This window comes from Mus caroli, unplaced genomic scaffold, assembly GCF_978045245.1.
Source record: "Mus caroli unplaced genomic scaffold, Mus_caroli_1 scaffold_2, whole genome shotgun sequence".
NCBI classification, from domain to species: Eukaryota; Metazoa; Chordata; class Mammalia; order Rodentia; family Muridae; genus Mus; species Mus caroli.
The window spans coordinates 169,337,130-169,349,356 of record NW_028227257.1 but is presented as its reverse complement, the minus strand read 5'-3'; the positions used below and the strand labels follow the sequence as shown (position 1 = coordinate 169,349,356).

Sequence of the window (12,227 nt, the reverse complement as noted above, 5' to 3'; positions counted from 1 at the left end):
AATAGGACACATTTTCAATCTAAAGGGACAGTTTTTTTTTTAATATGACCTCATGTTTTCAAAATTTTCCAAACTCTTTATATTTACATTGTACTAAATTAGATGATTTTTTTATCCCAAATTAATTTAAATGTACCTCCTGTCTTAGTTTAAACACCATATTTTCAAAGAGAGTTGTACTTGAAGCTCTGGAATCTGAAAACTCTCCATATTTATGTGCATCTGAGTCTTCCTCCATCATTGTGCACAGATTCTCAAACCTAGAAAAATATGTAAAACAAGTAAGGTATTGTTATTATTGTATGTGTCTGTGTTCATGTGTATTTGTATTGTTTTTTGAGGCAATCTGTTTTTGAACACTCGATCCTCCAGACTACTTCACAAGTGTTTGGATTATAGATATGAGAATATGCCTGGCTAATAACTGGAATTTTTAAATTATAAACATTTACTATATTTTATGTAGGTAATATGTTTTATCATATGAAAGAAAAATTTATGTTTATGAACCATTCTCATAAATATGATTCTGTGACTACTTTAAAATATTATGAGATTGAAACCTGAATTTTAAAATAAAAATGTAGAAATATAAAGGGTAAATAAAGTATTAATATAGGAATCATAAGTAGAATTGTAATAAATATCATGTATTATATTTTCATATATCAAATTAATCATTTACTTATTATTTTCTTTTTGATTTGACTGTGTATGTGTGCGTCTGTGTGTAAATATGTTCGCGGGAATGCAAGTGGCCTCATTGGTCAGAAACACTGAAATTTCAGAAGCTGAGTTATAGGCAGTTAGATGCTACTTGAAGGTGAATGCTAGGAACTGAAATTAGATACCAATATTCTGTTGGTTAATTTTGTTGTTGTCTTGTTTTGTTTTTGTTGGTGCTGTTCACTTTTATCAAGTTGACAGAAGCAAGTTTCATTTGACAAGAGCGAAACTTTACTGAGAAAATGTATCTATCATACCTTTATGTAGACATGACTGCAGGAACATTTTCTTGTCTAATGCTGGATGGGAGGAGGCTCAGATCACACATACACACAAATGAATACATACATCCAAGATACACAAACGCATATAAATAAAAACAATGCATTCCACATAGTGGAACCAAGTATGTAAGCACCTTGGTTAAGTTCCAAATAACAAATTAAAATTTAGAATGATGACAAAAAAATGTCTTTTAGGGATAACTGGGGAAAGAAGAGAGTCCAGGCAGTGCTTTAAGATATAGGTGGTCAAATCTAGAAATACAGGAAAGACTTGAAAATATCTATGGTAGTTTGAAAAAGTGTTTGAACAATTGGGCTCCAGTTACTGGTGCTGCTTGGTCAGGTTGCAGAAACTTCAGGAGGCAGAGGCTTTTTGAAGGAAGTAGACCATCGAGGAGGGCATGGTTTATACACTTACCCCACATCCTAGTCCCTTTCTCTGTCTACCTGCTATGAATGTATGGAACTGTGGTCAGCCAGCCTCCTCTTTCTGAAGTCATGCTCTGCTTTCCTAGCTATTGTGGACTCTGTCCCTCTGGAAATACACTCCATTTATTCCTGAAGTTGTCTTTGGTCATTGTATTTTATCTTAGCACCAGGTGAGTAACTAATACAAGTTTTTAAGAAGAAATCTAGAGACCAGATAGTGGAGTTTTCTTAGTGCAGTTTTCACAAAATGCAGAAGACGCAATATTGTATGCATAATGTTAAATCACAGGAAATTATTAGTTATACTTCAGAGAAATCAAAATTAAAATAAAAACAAAAGCAGCCTGCTATTTAGGAGACTCAAAAGTTATGAGAAATTTTGTATTTTTTTTCAGGTAATAGAAATACAAGTCCAAAGTTTTTCATGTTATTTATCATTCTGTATATTCATTCATAGACAGGGAGGGAGGGAGGGAGGGAGCAAGAGAGGAAGAGGGAGAGAAAGCGGCAAGGAGGGAGAGAGAGAGAGTGAGGGAGAGAGAGAGGGATTGAGGGAGGGAGAGAGAGAGAGAGATCTGCTCTATGTCTGTGGATTCTGTATTCAGGACCTCTAAAAGATGTAAACTAAGACTTCTCCTGTGCTAAGAATGCACAGGCATTTGACAATGTTCCGAAAATAACAGAGCATAATAGTCATTGAGCGATATATTAGTTATCCAGTTAGGGCTCTTATTGCTGTGATGAAACACCAGAACTGAAACATCTTGGAAGGAAAGGGTTAATCTACTTCATACTTCCAAATCACTGTTCATCATTGAAGGAAGTCAGGACAGAAACTCAAGCTGAGCAGGAACCTGGGGGTAGGGACTAGTGCAGAGGCCATGGAAGGGTGCTGCATACTAGCTTGTTCAGCCTGCATTCTAATAGAACCCAGGACCACTGACCCAGAAGTAGCCCTACCCACAAGGAGCTAGGCCTTCCCACTTCCATCACTAACTATAAAAATGTCCTACAAGCTTACCTACAACTAGATCTTCTGGAGTCATTCTCAGTTGAGGCTCCCTTCTCTTAGATGACTATAACTTGTGTCAAGTAGACATAAGACTAGGCAGCACAGAGGCCAGAAAGGAAAGCTGCTTATGGGATTGCTGCTCATATTTTGTGTGACCTGATTTCTCTTATACCCCAGGATCACCTGCCAGTGGTGGAACCTATCTGCAATGATCTGGTTACCCCACACTCAACAGTAATGAAGAAAATATCTGCACAAGCTTCTCTATAGGCAAATCTTCATAGAGGCATTTTCTCAATTGTGATTCTCCTTTCTCAGGTATGTCTGGTTTATGTCAAATTTACAACACCAACCAGGACAATTATTGATTACATATAATTGATAGATATCTTAAATAAAAAAAGATACAGGTTAGTTGTTTTACATGAAAATTTAATACTTGTGGATTTTGAGCTCTGTTGGATACCATGGAACAATTCCTATATAGAAGATAAGTCACATGTATGTTACTTAGTTTATATAAACCTACATGTATATTTCTTAATGTTTATATCTCAGTGTCATCAGGTTTAACTATGTTTATATTTCATTCATATTTGGATTATGAACATGGAAAATTAGTATATTTTTCATGAGTCTATCTGAATAAAATATCATGACTAACTATTTAAATGTGAAAGAAAACCCAATTTTACCCATGTAAATTTTGATCTTTTATAATAAGCACACAAACAAGATGTAGGTATTAATGTGCTGAAATATAGAATGAAAGAACAAAGACATATTTCAAAATACAAATCCAAAATACATTAGGAAGATTACAGTTGACATTAGAGAGCACTTTCACTGTCACTTATTGTGGTAAAAATCATCACAGATATGAGTAAATAATATTTGCCTTCCAAAATTTGAATTAATGTTATCAGATTTTTATATGAATTTTAAAATAGATCTGCTTGTTTTATTATAATCATGCAGATATGATAGAAATTTATATTTAGGTTTTGGTAAAATCACTCTTTAATCATGGGTGAGTGCTTTGGCAAATGAATGTCTTACCTGGCTATTTCTTTTTTTAGTTCGTTAATTCTTCTTTTCATTTTATCCAAAATCTGTTTCAGTGAATGTTTCAACTCTTCAGACTTGGAAAATATATATGAATAAAAATTTAAATGTAGAGATCCACTTTTCTTTCTTAGAAATATTACTTACCATGCATAATATGCTTAGACAATTTTAGAAAATATTTTATGAAATTGATACCTATGAATAGAGATTTCAAAATAATTGTTTTTACAACTGTCTTATGTGTATGGGTGTTTTGCAAGATGTAGTTCTGTAGGCTCAGGTCTAGCTAATGCCAGACCTGAGGAGAAGAGGTTACCAGATCCCAAAAAAGCTGGAGTTCCAAAAAACTGGGCGGTGCTGTGTGGATGCTGGTACCTGAACCCAGGTTTTGTGTAAGAGCAGCAAGTGCTCCTACACACTGAGTCATCTCTTTGGCCCCCAGTAATAACCTTTTACAGAAGAGCTCAGATATATGAGATTTTCATTATGACATCTTCTGAAATATAAATTTACAATTTTTGTTTGTTAAACACAGCAAGTTTTTTTCCTAGCTCACTAATGTAGCCCTCTTTCTGGGACTCTTCCTCTGGCTCTTCCTCAGTAAAGGGCACCTTGTTTCTCTAGTCTCTACTATACACCTTTATTCTAGGATTCTGACAGCACCTCCCAGGTTGAAGTCCCCCTCTCTTCATACTCTAACCCTCTCTCCCTCAAGACTCACCAGGGTTCTGCTATTAGAAGTGTCCATCTTCCTTGCTTGCCACAGTAACATTCCATCCTATTACCATATTCCAGTTGCACAAACAGAATCCACACACGCACTTTGAACTCTAACCTGTGGTTCCAGGACTCCATAGTTCTTCCCAGGCATAAACTCCACTCCCCACTCTAACCTGTGAGTGTCATTCCCTGGAAAGAGCTTGAGAGTCACTGGCAGAGTTATTCCATGACCAGTAGGAGCCTGAATTCTATCTTCCTTTGGGTACACTAACCCTCCTACTTCCTTTGGGTACACTAACCCTCCTATTTCTTCAGGACCACCTTTACCCTTGTTGCTATTATAATTAATGGTCCTAATTATTGCTCCTTCCTTGGCTATCCCAACCCTACTAAGTCTCCAAGACCATTACCCTCAATACTGAAGGACTCAATGCCTCTAACCATCATAAGCAGAGATCTCACTCTTTCAACCCTCAACCTCCCAGGACTTATGGCACTCACTTGGCAGAACTCATCTCCTTGTTTTGCTGTGTTCTTACCTTTCCCATCATCTGTAGACACACATGGATAGTTTTTCTTCCTCAGCAGAAAGAATATTCATACTCCCATCCCTATGCAACTTGGAGATAAAGACCCTATGACCCTCTTGGAGTGCCAACTGGTTCTGCTGGTCTGGTCAAGCCCTCGTTTCTCATCACAAAAGCACCCTAGCCCTGACATTGCCAGGAACTTTGGGGAGGATCTTCTTTACTCACAGTGTAGGGGTTGGGAGATGCTTGTTTCTTGGGGAGAGGCACTCTTAAGAGGCAAGGCCTATTGGGAGTAGATTGGCCTTGTTGGAGGAAGTGCCTCACTGTGGCAGTGGGCTTTGAAGCTTCACCCATTTCTGAAAATAGCTTTCTCCTAGCTCCCTGATGATGCCAGTCTTCTGACAGATTTTGGATCAAGATGGAGAACTCTCAGCTCCTTCTTTAGCACTATGCCTGCCTAAACACTACCATGCTTCATGCCTTGGTATTGGACTGAACCTCTGAACCTGTAAGATAGTCCCAAAGAACTTTTGTCCTTTATAAGTGTTGCCATGGTCATAGTGTCTGTTCCCGCAATAGAAACCTTAAGACACGCAAAAAGTGGTTTTGCCTACTCTCTTCTTGGGACCTTATCCAATTCAACAAGACATGTTCTAATCTAACTCACCCCTAATAGCACCTGCTGGTGAGCTCAGAAGCCATCCCTTTCTCTGGCAGACTAAGCATCACTTGGGTATCCTGTTCACAATTGGCACTGAGTGACAGCAAATGTGAGCTTCAAGTCAATCCACACTACTAGCCTTGACTTCTTATCTCAAGTCTCTCTATGCTTGTCTCCTTTCTCTTTCATTTCTCATAGAAAATCAGAGGCACCAGGGATGTGAGAGGGTCCCAGGACACGATGGGGATGTCTTTAGTTAAAATGACCATCAGTGGGGAAATGGAACCTGAATAGACCACATCAATAGGTAGATATGTTCCTGAGCTGAGGGATTTGGCAATCCACACATCTCAAAAATTTTGTCCCAGAATTGTTCCTGTCTAAAGAAAATGCAGAGACAAAACTGGAGCAGAGACTGAAGGAAAGGCCATCCAGAGTTAGTCCCAACTTTGCATCCATCTCATACACAGACACCAAACCCTAACAGTATTGATAATGACAAGATGTGCATGCAGTCTGGCATAGGTGTACTCTGAGATGCTCTACCAGCATCTGACTGAGACAGATGCATATATTTACACCCATTGCCCTGAGCCTGGGGTCCCCTATGGGAAGAATTAGGGGAAGGACTGAAGAAGCTGAAGGGGATTGCAACCCATTAGGATGTACATCTCTATCAACTAATTGCACACCTCAGAGCTCCCAAGAACTAAGCCACCAACCAAAGAGCATACAAGGGCTAGTCCATGGCCCCTGCTACAGAATTGCCTTGTCTGGCCTCATAGTGAGGGTATGGGCTTGTTCATTTGGATGCTTGATGCCCTAGAGAAGTGGGATGCAAGAAGGGTGAAGTAGGAATGAGTGAGTGGGTGGGGGAGCACACTTTTAGAGGCACAGGGGAGGATACAGAGGTGGGGTGCTCGTGGAGGGGGTCCCAAGAAGGGGGATAACATTTGAAATGTGAATAAATAAACTAATTACTAAAAAAGAGAGGGAGAACAAATACTAAAAACCTTCCAAAAATGTCGTATGGTAGCATGATACTATAGAAGCTTCCTAAGGTATACACATAGACCCGTGTATAAAAAGAATGAAAAAAAAAGTTACCCTACATGTTGAAATATAACATGTTGAAATCAATAATATAACCTGGAACCATTGTTCCCACTAGCTATCTAGCCTTCATAGTGCTAGGGAGCTGCAATGCATACTGCTAGAGGAGAAAAGAAATCAGCAATCTAACACAGATGTGAACCCTGCTGCTTACAACTGACTAGCATTGCAGGACATAACTGGTGGTAAATAAGACTCATGAATATCCTGAAAATAATTGACCAGTTTCTAATTGGATGTAAGGCCCATTCTATATGTCTCACCCAAACCTGGAACCTTTTCTGAGCCCAGAACCTGTGACTAAATGGATGATATCCTTAGTGGAGAACCTACTACTAATGCACGGCTACATGGACAGAGAATGTAACTGACACTTAAGGACTCCTAACAAATAGTAACAATATGAACACATCAAATGTTTGAACAGGGAGAATATTTGTATCTCCTAAAGTGTGGTTATATGGCACTGCTGGACACAGGAAAATTTCTTTTGAGTCTCACAGAATTAATACAAAATGGACTTCACAAGTGTGTACTTACCGGGGTTCTTGGAAGCTGTTCATTCTCTTTTGCTTGGAGTTGTTTTGCAGCTTCTAGGTCTGAATTTTCAGCTGTGAGCCTAAAAAATGTTTTAGAATGATTGTGCATAACTGGCTACATTAGAAATACCAAATGAGTTTCTGAAAAAACATGTGAATGATTACACAAAATCTGAAATGTTGAAGATAGTGATTTGGAAACTGTATCACTTTTTGTGTGCCCCTTTATCTGTATAAACTTTAGCAATAATTTGAAGAAATGCACAGTTTTTGTTTTTGTCTTAGTGGGTATTAAACTTTCATGCATACAAAGCATACACACATTGAGTGAGAACCATCCACCAATTTAAACTTTGAACTTTAAGTAACTAAGACCAGAATTTTTTCCTGATTTCCAAAGTGTGTAATTATATGAATGAAGCAGCTTCTCTTTCTTCATTGCTTTCTTATAAACAATAGAGCTATTCAGCACAGTGCTTTCATTATAGACCTCTGTGAGTGACTCTCATATCCCAAGCTCTTGATGCAAAGTCTGTGTGTTCATAAAATACCTCACGCAATATAGTCAGTGCCCAGTGGTTCTGCTGCCAAAGACAGAAGGCTGCCATCTGATCTTTCCTAATAGATAGACCAGAGGTTCTCTGACATGCTGAGCCAGTATCATTTATTCTATCACGCTGACTTCTGAGCCATTACCTCAGTAGTGCGGAAAGTGATTAAAAAGGAAGTTAGTGCCACATCATCACTTCTGTGATGAAACTGCCCATGTGCTTCTCTTAGACTTGGAGACTTGATTTGTGAGCATTTGGAAAACCTGGGAGCTGTGGTTTACAGTTGGCTCAAAATAAGGCTGGACTAATGAACCACTCTTGCATGAGTTCATAAGACAAGAACTCATTTACAACAGTGCAGATCATGAGCCTTCAGGTAGAATAAAGTACTCTTCTATAGCATGGTCCTGAGGCCATACACATTAGATTCTGTCCTGGAGTTTAAAAGTAGTCAATAAGTTTATTTAGTAGAGGAAATATTCCAAAAATCATTAGAGTTCAGGCTATCACATTGTTAGTACTCATGGTTTTAGCTTTGCTTACAGTGATATTCGAAAGTAAAAAGGGAGAACAAGTGGGTCAAAAGTGTGCAGTTTAGTAAAAAATGGCGTGTCATCCTGGTGTTTATACAAGATGGTGAACCAGGTAAAAGGCCCAGCCACACTGAGAACAGGTTAGAACAGTTTGCATTAAGACTGCTGCCTTTGAGACAAGGCCAACCTTCAAAAGTCCAAGCCTAAAAGTAAGACAAAGTGCCAATGCATTCTTTAGGATAGCACTGACTCTCAAGGGCACCATGAAGACATCCTCTGTGACACTTTGCTACAAAAAGCCAGATAGGGAAGTGAGTCTGGAGGTATGGCTGCCCTGTGACCACAGGCCTGGGCATTACTTGAGCTGCAAAAATCACTTCGTAGTAACCATTTTGGTGATGGTCTTGCAGTGTATGTCAAAATACAAGCATAACATGGCAGTGGTGGGATAAAGTCATATTGCAGAGAAAAGCCAGTAAGGCAAGGCCATGTGTAGCTAGCTGTTAGAGTTCAGATAGAGGACATCTGAGTGGTTTGTGTGTTAAGCAGTGTAGGTTAATCCTAAGTTGTCAGACACTAAGAAGTGATAGGATGATGCAGGTGTCAGGAATAGGAGATTTTAAGTGAGAGAAATATCAGCAAATAAGTGGAACTGTCCCAAGAGTCAGACCACATGTGCTACAAGGCACTGCAGAGGCAGGCCTGCCCAGTCCTGGTGGAGCGTAGGTGGTACCCTAGACTGTGTATATGGAGCATGTGTTTCTTACGTTTGTCCTGCTGGGTTTCAATCTGCACTTGGTATAACATTCATTAATATTTCTCTATTATTATCTTTTGGTATATGTTAGGTAATAGACATGAAAACCTATGTAATTTTCAAATTTTTTGAAGTTTTATAAACTAGGAATTGGTCTTGAGGTTCAAGGGTAAACTATGGATGAAATATGAATAATATGGAAACTACTAAGATTATCTGGCTTTGAACTTAGACTAAGTAAATTATACATTCTGAGATGGCCGCTGGCCTGTGGGGGTCAGAAGCAGAGGGTTACAGTTTGAATCTCAAATAGGCACCATGTTTTAATGTTTTGCAGTTTTACCCCTAGACCTATTCCATTGACTTGTCCAACATGATAGGCAGAATGTCTCACACCCTATGAACACCAATGAACCTTTGTAAAGAACAAGGAAAATTAACTTTTTTTACATTCTGGATCAAGATGTCTTCCCCACACATTGTGCTGATGTTAAATTAGAACACAGCCAGGAATTTTTTTTTTGCATGTTGCTGTGGCTATGTAAATTATAGTACACCTATAATATAATTCAGCAACTGTAGTAGGCATGTCCACAATGCCTACTGTCACATTATCTGTGTAATTTCAGTGATATTTAAGGACCCATAGTCAAGGACTACTGCACAGTCCTTGGATAAATTTGCAAAGTTTTAAGCAGGAAAATCCCCTATAATGACTTTTGTTTATATATATCCACCTCACTATGATTTAAACATACATTATGTACTGTGGCTCAGACAAGGTAATATTTGTAGTGTTGACTGTTTTGTCTGAGTAATGGACATGAAGTTTCTAACTCAAATTAGCAACTTCAAATGGAAATCCTTTGAAGACTACCCATCACTGTGTGAGCTACATACAATAACTGTTGTGTCCATTAATATGATTGCAACTGATCATCTTTTAGGTAGTGTGACAGTGAGTTTACATACATTGCACTGAGTCATTTATTATATGACTTGAAAGTGAGTCATGACAGCATATGAGAAGCATGAAGCCCTGAACACACCACACTACATCATGAATGTTCACAGATTCCATTGAGCAAGCCATTTTGTACATTTGTAAAAACGTATGGGTTATGGTCTTTACTGCTTTGCTGGAATGATCATGTAACACAGTACATTCAGGATCTCTCAGCTTAAACAGGAGGTAATGGATAAGACCATGGGAAGTATCACAAGCACTGATGTGGAAATAGGATACTGTGGAATCAATATTCCTTAGTCAATTAAAGTCAGTTCTCATGCAGTATTATTTTAACATCCATGGTGGGAAATACTTATAACTGCAGTACCTCAAAGTGTAAGGCAGTTTAGTTCAGTTCCTTCACCTATTTGATTGTGTTTTTCTGTATTTGTTTAAGGGATTAATGTGTTTCCTCTTTAAGGGCTTCTACTTGTTTACCTGTGTTCTCTTATATTCTTTTAAGGGAGTAATTTATGGACTTAAAGTTCTCTATCATCTACATGAGATGAGAATTTACATCTGAATATTGATTATCAGGTGTGTTGGGGTATCCATGCCTTGCTGTGGTGGGAGGACTGAGTTCTGATTTTGCCAAGTAGTATTGATTTCTGTTGCATATGTTCTTCTGCTTGCCTCTGACCATATGGTTATCTTTGGTGTTAACTGGCCTCACTGTCTCTGACTGGAACCTGTCCCTCCTGGAAGCCTGTGATCCTGTGATTCAATGATCCTGGATGTGTCAGAACTCCTGGGGGTTAATCTGCATCTGGGTGGGGCTGACTGGGTGGGGATCCAGTGTACAGGTTCTGCTCAGAGAACTGGTGCAAACTGGAAGGAGCATGGATCTCTGACTAGGGCAGGTCCTAAATTGTAAACTTCCTAATCTTGTGACCCTCATATGGTGGGGACCCCAGGCTATAAAATTACATTTATTTCTACTTCATGATTGTAATTTTACTATTTTGTGTATTGTAATGTATGTATTTCTATGTATTGTGTGTTTAGTTATGTAAATATTTTCTAATGGTCTTAGATGACCCATCTAAAAGGGTCATTTAACCCCTAAAGGGGTCACATCCCACAGGTTGAGAAGTACCAGTGGTGTAGAGAATGAATAATTAAAATATGTTATCTAAAAATGCCAAGGAATTAATAAAAATATTAGTTTTAAAGTTATTCTGTTCACACAAGTTTATACATTTTATAAAAGTAGACTTTAAACTTCATATAATTATCCACCAAAATGATTCACAAAGTAATAAAGCATATTCAAGTATTTTTCAAGCATTTTGCACATTAGAAACCAAAATCATATAGCCCATTTCCAATGCATTCTCACAATTTTTTTTACTTCTATTTTATTTTTTTTCAGAATTACTCTGTTAATTATCATATAATTTTACATAGCCTTAAAATTCCTTGATAAATCCAGTAATTAATTACAAAGTATCAAATGTCTCTCAAATTTAAATTTTCCTATGACTTAATGTTGAATAATCTATTTAGAAAATCATGTTTTACTTTGCTCATGTCAGTATGAAATAATATCTAAGCTTATCTCTGTGAAAGAGGGATATCTTACTATTTTATTTAAAATTCTAGGTTCAATACAAAGCAGCATAATTCTAAATGAATTTTTCTGGATTAAGAAAACTATCATTTCATATTCTATCAGTGGAATTTTAAACTAATATAAATTTTGTTTGGAGCAATTATATCAGTCAAGTCCTTTAATATGATTTATATCCTTTAGCTAAATGAATCAATTTTAAAGAACTTATTCAAATGTGTATTCAATAATTCAATATTTATTGAAGCTTTTAAGAAAGTGTATTCTTTGCAGCATAATTGTAAAATACATTTTAATACTTTAATTATTGTCTCATAAAAATGAAATTCCTCTGTAGATATCAAAAGTATGATTTCAAAGGATATATACATATATAATTATGGAAAATAGTCATAATTATGATATTTGTTAATTGCATTATTTTCACATTCCACAAGGCTAACAATTATCTCATTTATCCACAGAGGTACCCAGACAGTCACCCCAAAAATCAACCAACTGAGTCCAGAAGATCACAAATTCATGGCTTCCTACACTATATAAGGATATCTATCAAAAGTAATATAATAAAACTCAAATCTGAAAAGTTTTTTCCTCTACAGAGCACTTAAAAAGTTAGTGACAAACTACAAATGTTCTATTTATCCTCTAATGTAAACAGTTAAAATATTTCTCAAAAATTGGAGCATCATACCTCATATTGCATATATCTGATCCCAACATAA

The 12,227-nt window shown here is 37.3% G+C and overlaps 1 long non-coding RNA gene across 1 annotated transcript; it reads right to left on the bottom strand.

The window, feature by feature from the left end:
* Positions 1–222: 222 nt before the first annotated feature.
* Positions 223–7,135, bottom strand: LOC147005969 (uncharacterized). Its single transcript, XR_015046568.1, has 3 exons — positions 7,084–7,135; positions 3,511–3,593; positions 223–260 (listed from the first exon to the last, which is right to left on the bottom strand). It is a non-coding gene; the product is annotated as an uncharacterized LOC147005969 (long non-coding RNA).
* Between the last annotated feature and the right edge of the window lie 5,092 nt (positions 7,136–12,227).